The sequence below is a fragment of the Ictalurus furcatus genome, chromosome 9, assembly GCF_023375685.1.
Source record: "Ictalurus furcatus strain D&B chromosome 9, Billie_1.0, whole genome shotgun sequence".
Lineage (NCBI taxonomy): Eukaryota > Metazoa > Chordata > Actinopteri > Siluriformes > Ictaluridae > Ictalurus > Ictalurus furcatus.
The window spans coordinates 13,376,522-13,389,148 of NC_071263.1; the positions used below are offsets into that span (position 1 = coordinate 13,376,522).

A 12,627-nucleotide genomic window follows, 5' to 3' on the forward strand; every position below is an offset into this window, starting at 1 on the left:
TTTGGATCATGAACAGATCCTTTCTTTCTACACACTTTGGCCTTCCCATTACTTTGGTAGAGGTTAATCTTGTGGTTCATCTCTGTATTTCTTTGCGAATTCCAATCTGGCCTTCTGATTCTTACTGCTGATAAGCTGTTTGCATCTTGTGGTTTGGACTCTATATTTCTGCTCTTAAAGTCTTTTTTGAATGGTGGATACCTTCACCCCTGCCCTGTGGAGGTTGTTGGTGATGTCACTGACTGTTGTTCCTTGGCTGACCTGTCTGATGTCTGGTTGTTAATACACCAGTGTTTTTTTTTTCTTTGTCAGGACATTCCAAATTGTTGTTTTGGCTATGCCCAATGCTTGTGCAATGCTTTGATCACTTGAAAAAAATGGGTGTGTTCAAACAAAAGGTATCATGTTCTAAGAGGTAAATATGAGGAAATGAAAGCTGAAATTCTTATCTATCATGTTATATTCATCTTTTGATCTCAAACCCAAATGTCTTCAGTGTATAGGAAAAAGAAGAAAAAAAATCGGACTTGCCGTTCCAATACTTCCGGACGGGACTGTATCAAATCTAACACACGTGGGGGTAATAATGCATATTTTACTTGCAATGATGAAAAATAGTGATGGGCCTTACTGAAGAAAAGGAAACAGACCTTAAGTGAAGCTGACCTGTTTGTGTTTCCATTTACAGGAGCAAACATGGTAAGACTGTGATTAGTATACAGTATCTACAGCAGTAAATAGACTTTACACTTCTAAAAGTCAGGCTTTGAATCTTCTATCTTTCTAGCTTACTAAATAAGTTGTGCTCAGTTTTCAGAATTACAACATATGTTACTTAACAACCTGTTCTAATGAAATTGCTCAACTTTCACACCTCGATGCAAGCATAAAATGTCGACTAACTGATTCATTCTTCTTTCTTATCTGTAATGCATTCCATGATAAATTCATGAATTCACTGATGCAGTGTATTACACTTAATTAGTATCTATGTATTTTCATTGTACTTTAAACTTGTGTTCTACAAGAAAGCGATTTGTATATTCTAGGGAGTTGTGGGAAGGCTAGTGTTCATGTAAATGCTTCATGCAAAAGGGCACATGTGGAGGACTGAAAGCCTGTTGAATGCTGTGGCTGAAATATGGCAAAAGTGATGAAAAAATCAGGTTTTGGCCTAAATTGTGTTTTTGTTTTTTTTCTATCTATACAAACTTTAACAAATTGTAAAGCAAAAACAAAACAAACAAACATAACTATAGTCTGGTATAAAGACAGAGGTTTTTATGGACATACTTGTGATTTACAGTATATATCCTTTTTATTGCAATGTAAATGTAAATTGCAACGTTCTGCAGTTTCTGTTTTGGGGAATCCAGACTTTAAGACTATAACTTTACTCTCAGTTTAGAAAATACACGAAAGGGAAACATCTTTCAGTCCAGGAAAGCCAGAGGTTTTTTTTCCAGAGTTTTCAGAACTCAATAAAACAGAAACTGTCCAAATTTCTCCATATGAAGTGTTTCTCCAGGCTGCCGCACATATATCTGTGTACTTCTTGGCATATATAGCTAACCTTCCTCCCAAAAACATAAAATTAGCAAACAGCAGCCTGAAAAGCATGTTTCCTGGCAACCAGTGATTATTTGCTTATGGTTGTTTCCTGTGCTATGGTAACAAGAAACGCACAGGATGAAAACAGGAAGTGAAATGTTGTCATGTGTTTTGAACTATGCATTTTGTACTGTTCCTCCTGGGGCTCTGCTGTGAAGGCAATGCAGATGTTAGATTAGGGCACAGTTTTCTGTCCAGACAGAACACTGTATAATGAATAGGTACAGTTTTATAACATTTTATAGTTTCTTATCCTATCACATGCTCTCCCATTAGATGTTCAACCATATACATATTTATGCTAATAAAAATTTGAAGAAGTCAGAATGAATAGTGTTTGTTGAAGGTAACTAGTATTTGATTAGACTGGTGTTGGTCTAACAGTCCCTCAGCTTTTTTGACAACTTTTGTTGGTATTGATGTACACCTTTTGTTCTGGTATTAATGCCAGTGAGTGTTACCTCATCTGAGCGTTATTTGCTACTTTATGCCTGTAAACGTTGGAAATGGTCTATGGAACAAATCTTGCACCTACGTAACATGCCTCTGGGTTACAATTACAGGATTATCATGTCATTCACAACCGATATGTCTTTCTGCCAATATGTAATTTCACCCAGTAACAATCTTTATGATCACACCCATAACTAGAGCTGTAAAAAAAAAAAAAAAAAACTTATTCGAATACGAGTCATATGATTGGTATGTAGTAAAATTAAGTGGATCAAATACTCGTTTGAAGAATTTTTAATGTTTCTACATTTTATTGCTTTTAACATATATTTCTATTTCTCTTTTTACTATGCACATTACATTTAAATATATCAGATTTCACCATCTTCCCCATTACATTTCCATGAATGAACCACAAGAATGTGTATCGACACTGAGTCGTTCATAATATCGGAATCAGATTCAGAATTGTGCTTTTTTGGCCAAGGACATGAATGTCATTTGAATAAGTACTATTTATTTGGCGATACATCCAATACACAATTTACACTATGATTCACCATAAAGAATTTCATTTCCCACTCTTAACTGTCCTTTTCATTGTAGTTACAGCTGCATCTGTGCTTGTCCAAACACACGACCGATCCCATGTGTTGTTCCAACATGTCGTCTAAAGTTACAGAAACCTCACTGCGATATAGCACAGTGAAGACTGGACAGACACCTGTAGGGTACAAGATGATTATCTGCTGATCCTCACTAAACAGTAAGTTTCAGTGTTTAAAATAACTCATAATGTACAGTATAATTCTGATATCAGTAAAGCTGCATAACTAAGGCATTTGAAAGTGTATAATGAGGGATGAGGAAAGAGGTGACGTCTGTCTTTGATAACAATTAAGGGAGGGGCTACCTGTTTTTCGGATTACGAAACTAGACAGAGAATCGCAGTTACATCACATCTGTGAATAAGAGCAGTTCTTATCAGTGTTGCACCGTTGTTTTTAGCTTTGACACAAAATATGACTATAAATATTGACGAGCAGACATTATTGTTTCCTTCCATTTATATAAGACAATCACCACAGAACTATTATATTTCAAGTTAGACAATATTAAATTATGAGCCACACGGCAACAGAACAGCACAGGTTTTTATAAGCAATTATGTGGATTTATTATAGACTATGCCACTTTATGCTTTTGCTGTGAACCATAGTCAGCGGAATTCAAAGTAACTCAACTGGTTAAACTGTTTAGTGATTATACCCATGTTCCTCAAGAAAAACTAGAGACAATATTTAACCTGATAATGCTTTAAAAGTTATTTGCAAACCTGTAAGCAATGAAACTTGGCAGATTCCTCAATGCTAAAGTTTCACATTATGCTTGAATGACACAGTGATGTTAGACAGTGACTCCGTGTGCGTGAGTGTGTGTGTGTGTGTGTGTGTGTGTGTGTGCGCGCATGTGTCTCAGCTGGTTCAATCACATTACAATGGGTGGTGAAAGATGACATCAGACTTAATGTGATAGGAGTTTAGGGTAGGGCCTATTGCTCTTTGTTCAGTGTGTGAAGTCACTGGTGTCTTGCCTACTATACATACAGCACCCTATTTTCCAACCCATTTCATGCCAACTTTCCAGCCTTTCTCTACCAGTCTGGATATCTTCATGTGCTGTGAATCAGAGGGGAGTAGGTTTGGAGCTTGATCATAGATCAGTGTTATTCTGATTTATATAGCCAAAAAGGATAATAACTTTCACAGTGCAGTCAAGCATTGAGTTACCAGCCCAGTCTCTCTTTTTTTCCCCTACTGTAACAAAATGCAGAGGCTAATGCATCTTTCAATCTGCAGAATTATATTTAGCTGGCTTGCTCTGAAAGTGTAATAAGGCCGATCATATGTACGAGTTCTCTAGAGCGCATAAGTACTGCAATCAACCATTCATCTTCTCTAATTTGTTCCCATGCTCTAAACCACCATACTATAGGCACAAATCAGATGCAGCACAGACGCACACCACATCATAATTCTTTCTGGCCGATGCCCAACCACAGCATGGTGAAAATTAGCACACGTAATCAACATGAATGTAGATTTACTGATATTTTTTATAGGGTTTGGGACTTGGGGTTTGGTGTTTAATGTGCGCTTCAAAAATATTAAACCAACGTGGCTGCAATTGAATGTAGTTAGAGTATTTATGTAAGTTAGGCCCATCTGTAATAAGTCCAAGGAGGACTGTATTGCTGTAGTTGAAAGGCTTTGGAACTTTGTAAGTTATTTCATAATGGAGGACCTGGTGTTAAGAAGGGACATGAAAAGACTGGGACAGCTCAGTAATGGGAGCTGCAGTAATGGATCCCTGCTACACCGATTATACAGCGTAAACCCTTTCCTCCACATCCCTGGTTTAGGATTAATAGGCCTGACATAATGTCCACTATAAAAGAGTGAGAGAACTTACTGTACTCCAAAGAAATGGGTTAGCTTGATCTGGATGATAGCTATTTTCAGTTCTATTTTGACTGATTGGTTTGCTTTACCAGAGAGTGTAATGATTGAAAGTCGCTGTGGAAAATATGCTGCTAGTTAAACATGTGTGACAGCAGGAAAAAAGAACTGGAGACTGGAGAAATAATCATTCTCCTCTTATTGGAACTGATCCAGCATTGTGTAGCATCAGTGGGTTTCTTCAGAATGCTTGTAGGCTCAGTTTGACATTTTCTATTTTCCATATTTTTCATTACATAAGAAATCACTACACACCTATGTAAATATTTCTTACTTATGAAGGGATGATGGAAATATAGTTTATAATGCATTATATCACTTTTAACTTACACAGACAGCTTGCTTTAGGAATGCAAGTTGTCGTGTAGAATGTAAGATATACGCAGTATATCCTGTCTATCAGGCCAAGTTTAAATTGATATTATCTAATGTTAAGCATGTGTTGTTAAAGCTCCCATCATCAACCTATCATCAGATCTGAGCATGGCAGCTCCTTTGTGATCTGCTGTTAATAAACACTGTTGTTCTCATAAAATTCGCCCATAAAATAATCGTTACTCTGGAAACAACTTATAAATCTAATGATGGAATATAGCTGTTTGGTACAGTAATTGGAAACACACCTTACTCACTTTGCCAATAAATCTAAATGAATATTTCTGTCTGTGTCCTTAAGTCTCCTTGTCATCTCTTATTAAGACCCAATTTGACCTTCCACAGAACACTAGGGTTTACCTCTAATTGTATGTTTTCTCTTCTCTCCATATATCTTGAGCTTTTGTTTCCTCTGCATGCAGTAATGATTGTTTTTATTTTAAGAAGCATTTCAGTTGCACCTGTTTGATACTGTATGGCCTTGGTTAAAGATGGAAACTGTGCTGTGGTCATGAGTTTTGGGGCTCAAAAGGAGAGACGTGGATTTGTTGAAAAGCTTAGTCTGACTATATACAGCATTTTCATTCATTCATAATTCGTTCATCTACATTAAGAGCGTTATCCTGGTCTGGAGCCTATCGCAGGAACTCTGGGCACAAGGCATGAATGGATGGGACGTCAGTCCATTGCAGTACACCATGCACACACACATATTTGCACCTAGCGGCAATTTAGATTAGCCAATCCATCTACCAGCAGGTTTTGGAATGTAGGAGAACCCAAAAGAAACCCACATGGAATCAGAATCAGAGAGGACGTGCATCAGACCTGGGACCCTGGAGCTGTGAGACCGCAAGACTATGTCACTTTGCTGCACCATACAATATATCATGATTGGAAAATATGAAATACTTACAAATAGTTAATGTTATACTCTATTTCAAGAGTGTACAATTCACTGGTGATTAGTGATTTCCCTTTTCTAACTCATGGCGATTACCTGAGGCAGTCGGACTAGACTCTGGCCTTTCGGGAATGAAGTTATGACTATGATATGATCAATAATGACTAAAAAGGTTTTTTAGGTGCAGTGCATCCATTTAAAAACCCCCCGAAGATTTCTAAGTTAATGAAGGACACCAATGGTTATCCTCTTTACAAGTCTGATTTACAAAATAGCCGTTTTTTTTAAATCAGGTTAATCGTATCATGAATCACATTATGATCTTCCCTAATTCTGGACTAAAATAATGTGTGCTAGGCATCTCTTAATTAAAGTATGGACAAATATCTACTACTTTTATTGCACATTATGACCACCGGATTCTGTGCATTGGATGCCTCTGCAAGTGGTAATTGTGTTTATTTTTTATGTTTTTGATTTAAATAACCTACATTTATGCTATTTTAAGGCTTGTATTCTTGTTATTCCCAAGTAATCAAAGCCAGTGTTTTTGCACTGGTTACTATGAGTAGACTATGCTCCTATAAAAAGAATTCCCAAATTTAAGGAAAGAGCAATGAAAGTTGACATTTTCAAATTGCAAAGTCAAAGCAATCAACTGTGGTCTCAAATGGTAACATTTACAGGCTCTGGTTATGACATATGTCATGTGGTTTTTTCATTTGCTGCCCAAGTATCCAGTAATCAGGTGGTAATCACATGGTAGCCTGAAAAGGATTTCAATTGTCTATTTATTTGAAGTTTCATTTGTCTCTTTCATCATCAGTCTTAATAGAAAACCAATTTTCCTTTTTATATTTGGTTCCTCTGCCTTTAGAAGACAACTAATTTATGTGAATTTTTCCTGAAGAACAGGAAATTAGAGATTTAAACCGCCTGTTGTATGACACAAAATGTCAGCACACTTAAAAATACTCTGGAATGCTGGATGTCTGAGAACTTGCCCGTCTCCATGGCACCTATAACTCTCAAACACAAACTCTGATTCGCTGTCCAGACAAGAAAAGGGCGGCTGAGGGAAATGTTTTCCCAAGTGAGAGAGTTGTAGCAAAGGGTGGGTTTATGTGGGAACGCTTTCAGACCACTAAAGAATTCAGCACTGTGAAATGGTAACTGGTCTGCAGCTGTAGGATGCCGAGGATATTGTGCACAAATCAGTCTAGTTATTGCGGCTCTAGTCTCATGCCTGATATCTCTCTTCCACTTTTACTTGATGTGTATATTGATAGAGTGGAAAACTATAGAGGAACAAAAGAAATGAAAATGTGCAGTGTGGAGGTTTTGTAGTAAATCACCGTGGAATCACTACATTTGGGTACTGAATTTCATTTAGCGTTGCTCCGGTTCTGCATTCAATAAACATTTTCTCAGAACAGGGCAACTGCATTTTACAAATAAACACTGGAATGAAATGGGTCATTTCTTCAGGACCATGGAACAACACACAATAATACCAAAGTCTCTGGGTGTAGCCTCCTTGGCTTCTCTACTGTTCTATCATTCTGGGCAACTAAAATATAAGCCTAGAGAACAAACAAGCTACATCCACAGCCACATCTTGATACATTTTAGACAACTTGCTTGTGCTCCTAATCTAGCTCCAAAAACAGCTGTGATCTCTAAGGGATGGAACTAATGAAGAGGATATCTGATATGGGATGGCGGGCCAGATTAAATGCTGCGACGGGGAGGCTGTAAGTAAACACATTGCCAACAGGAAACTCTGAGACAGAAAATAAAGGAACGAACCAGGGAAAACACTAGTTATTTCCCATAAGGAGTTTTGCAGACTTTCTATAGTCATAAATGGTTTAAAAAACGTAAGACTAAGACTTACCAGTGGCTTTAGAATGAATAATTATTGCTATTACATCCTGCAGGAATAAGTGAACCATTCATTATTTCCTCACTGAAGTTACAGAAGATACATATGTTTTTTTCTCTCCCTGTCCTTGCAATGAAAAGACCACTCTAATATAGAACACCCTACTGTTCGCTCTTTGAGGGCAAGAATGAATGACGAAACCAGAAATGTCGTTTTCCCAGACCATGGCTGACTACATTAGGACCATCTTTACAAGACAGATAACAATAAGGGTAGAAAAGCAGAGGAGTAGGTCTTCTGTTTGGCTTGGCAGTAGCATTCAAGGAGCAGTGCACCCACTTGTTTGATCTATGAGTTGGACAGCAGGAAGTCAAGCCCAGATCTGTTTATCCATGGCTATCTTGCCCAATCTGCTTGCTTAAGTCCTGTTCCTGGCATACAGTAGGAGTGAGAGGATATTGGTATTGGTGAGAGATGGTGTCTGGAAATTCTGAGCATAGAAACAGGCACCAGTCGAAAGTCTTCTAGCCTGTTGTTCACTAACAACGGGTTAATGAAACGGGTTAATTTTTACAGTCTGATTGTCTGAGAGGAAAATGCAATTCCCTCCCAAACTATTGGAACAGCAAGGCCAATTAAATTGTTTTTACTGTGGACTGAAGACATTTGGGTTTGAGATGAAAAGATGAACATGAGAAGAGAGTTTAGAATTTCAGCTTTTATTTCGTGGTATTTATATGTAGATGTGTTAAAAATATAGAACATAGCAGATTTTGAATCAGACCACCCAGTTTGTACACGAGCAAAAATCTTGGAACATTTGAATGACAGGTGTTTCTTGTTACCCAGGTGTGTCCTGTTACATTGATTGTTTATGCAAAAATTAGTTTTAGCCTTCAGATTCACATGTGAAGACTGCATTTGTTGCTAAAAAGGATAAGCCAACATGAAGATCAGAAAGCTGTCTATGGGAGGAAAGCCATTTTGAAGCTGAGAAATGAGGGAAAATCAACCAGAAGTATTGCACAAATGTTGGGCATAGCTAATACAACAATTTGGAATATCCTGAAAAAGAAAGAAAGCACTGGTGTACTGGGCAACAAACAACGAATGGGTTTACCAAGGAAAACAACAACAGCTGATGACAGGAACAGAAGCTGTGAAGAAAAACCCAAAAACAACAGTCAGTGACATCACCAACAACCTTCACAGGGCAGAGGTGAACGTACCACAATCCACTGTTCGAAGAAGACTTTGAGAGCAGAAATATAGAGGCCATACCACAAGATGCAAACCTAGCATCAGCAGTAAGAATCGGAAAGCCAGATTGGAATTTGCAAAGAAATACAGAGATGAGCCACAAAAGTTTGGAACCAAGATTAACCTCTACCAAAGTGATGGAAAGGCCAAAGTGTGGAGAAAGAAAGGATTTGCTCATGATCCAAAACATGCAAGCTCATCTGAGAAACATGGTGGTGGTAGTCTCATGGCTTGGCTGCTTCGGGAACAGGCTCACTAATCTTTATTGATGATTTAACTCCTCAATAAAGCAGAAGAATTCATTCAGAAGTTTACAGAAACAATGTGTCTGCCAATTTACAGAGAAAGTGAATCAGGAGGAAATTTATCATGCTGCAAGACAATGATCCAAAACACACTGCCAACTCAATAAAGGACTTCATCAAGTGGAAAAAAGTGGAAGGTTTTAGACTGGCCAAGTCAATCACCAGATCTTAACCCAACTGATCATGCATTTCACCTCCTGAAGAGGAGACAGAAGGGAGAAACCCCCCGAAACAAACATCAACTGCTGCAGTAAAAGCCTGGAAAAACTTCACAAAAGAAGAAACAAACAATTTGGTGATGTCAGAGAGTCACAGGATTGATGCAGTTATTGCAAGCAAGGAATATGCAACCACATATTAAGTGTTATTTACTTAAAGACATATCTCTTCCTATACTTTTGCTAACTTAAAATTGGGTGGTCTGATACAAAAGGTTCTATGTTTTATGTTGTTTAATGCATCTAGATGTAAATACCAGTAAATAAAAGTTGAAACCTTAACCTCTCATCTCATATACATCTTTTGATCTCAAACCCAAATGTCTTTGGTGTATAGCACAAACAAATGAATTGGCCTTGCCGTTCCAATAGTTTTAGGGGGACTGTATACAGCACTCCAACAGATGAGAAGTATCTAATTTTAGAGTTTTTTTCCCCCTCCAAATAATCCAACCTCATTTGGCTGTCACACAGGTCTTAAATGTTGAGCAGCTGTTTACTTGACACTGAGCCAGCCAGAACATTTTGGAATGAAAAGTTCACCTTAACAAAAATGCTATGCATGTTTCTAAAGTTAATTAGCAGAAAAGAACAACGACTTGACTAAACCAAGATCAATATAGTATAAAGTTTTTTATTTCAATCTCAGTGACCCATTTAGATCCTACAATCTGTATCCACTTTTTTTTCTTTTCTTTTTCTTTTTTTTTTTTTTAAACCATGATACCATCTGCTAGATGAATCTATGATTTCCACCCTGCTGGATGACATCTCCATTTTGGAATACGTCTGCACAAATGTTACTGTAGCATGTGACTGAAAATAGCCATACGCACAGAAGATACAATGTTCCATTGGAGACATAAAAAACATTTTATTTGATTTTTAAATATTCTTCAGTTCAACTTCAGGCCTTTTAAATTATGTGTTTAGCTATTATTGAGTTATTATTAACTTCTGTGTGTATGTGTGTGTGTGTGTGTGTGTATAAGCACAGCATCAGACATTCTCCAAACTAAATCTCATTTTATCTGGCCAGACCCTGTTTCATTTGGCTGCTAGCATCAGAAAACTACCATGGACCCTTGTGTGCATAGACAGATCTGCATTTCATCTCTTATAAGAACAATACTTCCCTAGTGGATACTCAAAAGTTCTGGAGTCTGTATCCAGCCCACAGCATTACTTCCTTGGGTGGAGTTTGATGAGACAGAGTGCAGTTGGGTTACAGACAGACACTTCAGTATTCCTTAGCTGTAGGATCAGGCCTGGGTACTGGATATATACAATATTCAAACCTTTTAATATGATGATGTGACACGATTGAGCTGTTTTAGTATTATGAGGTGTCATTTGAGAATATTTATAGCACTGAGGTAACTTTTATGTTACACTTGTGTGTGTGAGATCACCATCGGCCAGTCTAACTTAAAGCATGCATGGCTACCCCAGCAAGACATTATTATTATTATTATTAGTAGTAGTAGTAGTAGTAGTAGTAGTAGTAGTCAGTGAAGTTACCGATGCCATAAGATGAGGACTCTGTAGATCTCAGTAGTTTGTCCAATGGTGAGAACTGTCAACAATTTTAATGTCAAGTGTAATATAATTTTCTATCAGTGTGGATTAGTATTTTACACCACCCTAGCTTGCCTCCCCAATAAAGTCATTGGGTTTAACAGTGCTACTTCATTGTACTCTGCCTACTGTACTCTGCCTACACCTCTGATGATCACATCTTTGAGGGAAATATGTAACATTACCCGTTTTTGTATGCATACAGAAACTTGTAGGTTGCTGCTTATGTGGCCTTTATCACATTGTCCTAACATGAGGTCAGGGTGAAATTGACTCCCACACAGGGTGTGTAGTGTATATGGCGTGCCAGTGGAAATCTTTGTTCCTCCTATTCCCATGAAAATATGACATGTACATGTACAGTGTCACACTATTTAATCATTTGTTCTTATCTGAATTTATTGCTATGTTTTGTTGTCAAAGAGCTTGGTTATAAAGAGATAGCACTGCAAAAGCATTAACTTTGTACCTGCAAAGTAATTCATTAAAAAAGATCCTATTGCCAATGCATAACTATGCTTCTTACATTTTCATGTAGTAGATTAATATATAATGGTGAGATCAGCTGGATATGATTTGTGCGCTCTGTGTGAGTGATGTGTATGGTCACTGCCGGTCATGTCTGAGGACTCGTGAAAAGTTATCAGTAAATGTACTGCCAGGTCTGCCTTTGGCATTCAGTGAATGCCTGGGCGTGGTAGAGGGAAAGGTCGAACAGTTAGCCTGCTGTGAGCAATGTTATGCTGATAGCAACACAGCATATGCGATGAGGCATTTGTTGTTAAATTGTATGTAGCACAGAAGAAAATACATAGTATATTGGGTATAACGTATGCCAATTTCCAAAACAGTTCTGACTTGTCAAGACATGGACTCCACAAGACCCCTGAAGGTATCTGACACCAAGACGTTAGCAGCAGATCCTTTAAGTCCTGTAAATTGTGAGTTGGGGACTCCATGGACTGTCCTGCACATCCCAGATGCTCGATCGGATCGAAGTCTGGGGAATTCAGAGGCCAAGTCAACACCTTGAACCCTTGATCATGTTCCTCATACCATTCCTGAACAAATTTTGCAGTGTGGCAGGGAGCATTATCCTGCTGACAGAGGCCACTGCCATTAGGGAATACCTTTGCCTTGAAGGGGTGTACTTGGCCTGCAACAATGTTTAGATAGGTTGTACATGTCAAAGTAACATCCACATGGACCCAAGGTTTCTGAGAACACAGGATGTTTAGTGACCTCTACTGTCAAGTACCAGTTTGAAAAAATGGAAGCAAAACATTCATTCATCTTCAGTGACTGCTTTTTCCTTGTCAGGGTCGCAGTGGATCCGGAGACTATCCCGGAAACACGGGACACAAGAGGGGATACACCCTGAAGGAGATGCCACTCCATTGCAGGGCACCATGGACACACTCATTCACACTGAGCTTTGTCAGATGTTTTTGGGAGGTGGGAGGAAACCTCTGGTTTGGAGCAAATCCACATGGACACTTAGAAAACATGTGAAACTCCA

General features: G+C 38.2%; 1 long non-coding RNA gene across 2 annotated transcripts in view; it reads left to right on the plus strand.

The window, feature by feature from the left end:
* LOC128613160 (uncharacterized) overlaps positions 1-12,627 on the plus strand; it is a 39,261-nt gene that overhangs the window by 8,008 nt on the left and 18,626 nt on the right. The gene's annotated exons all lie outside the window — the stretch shown is intronic.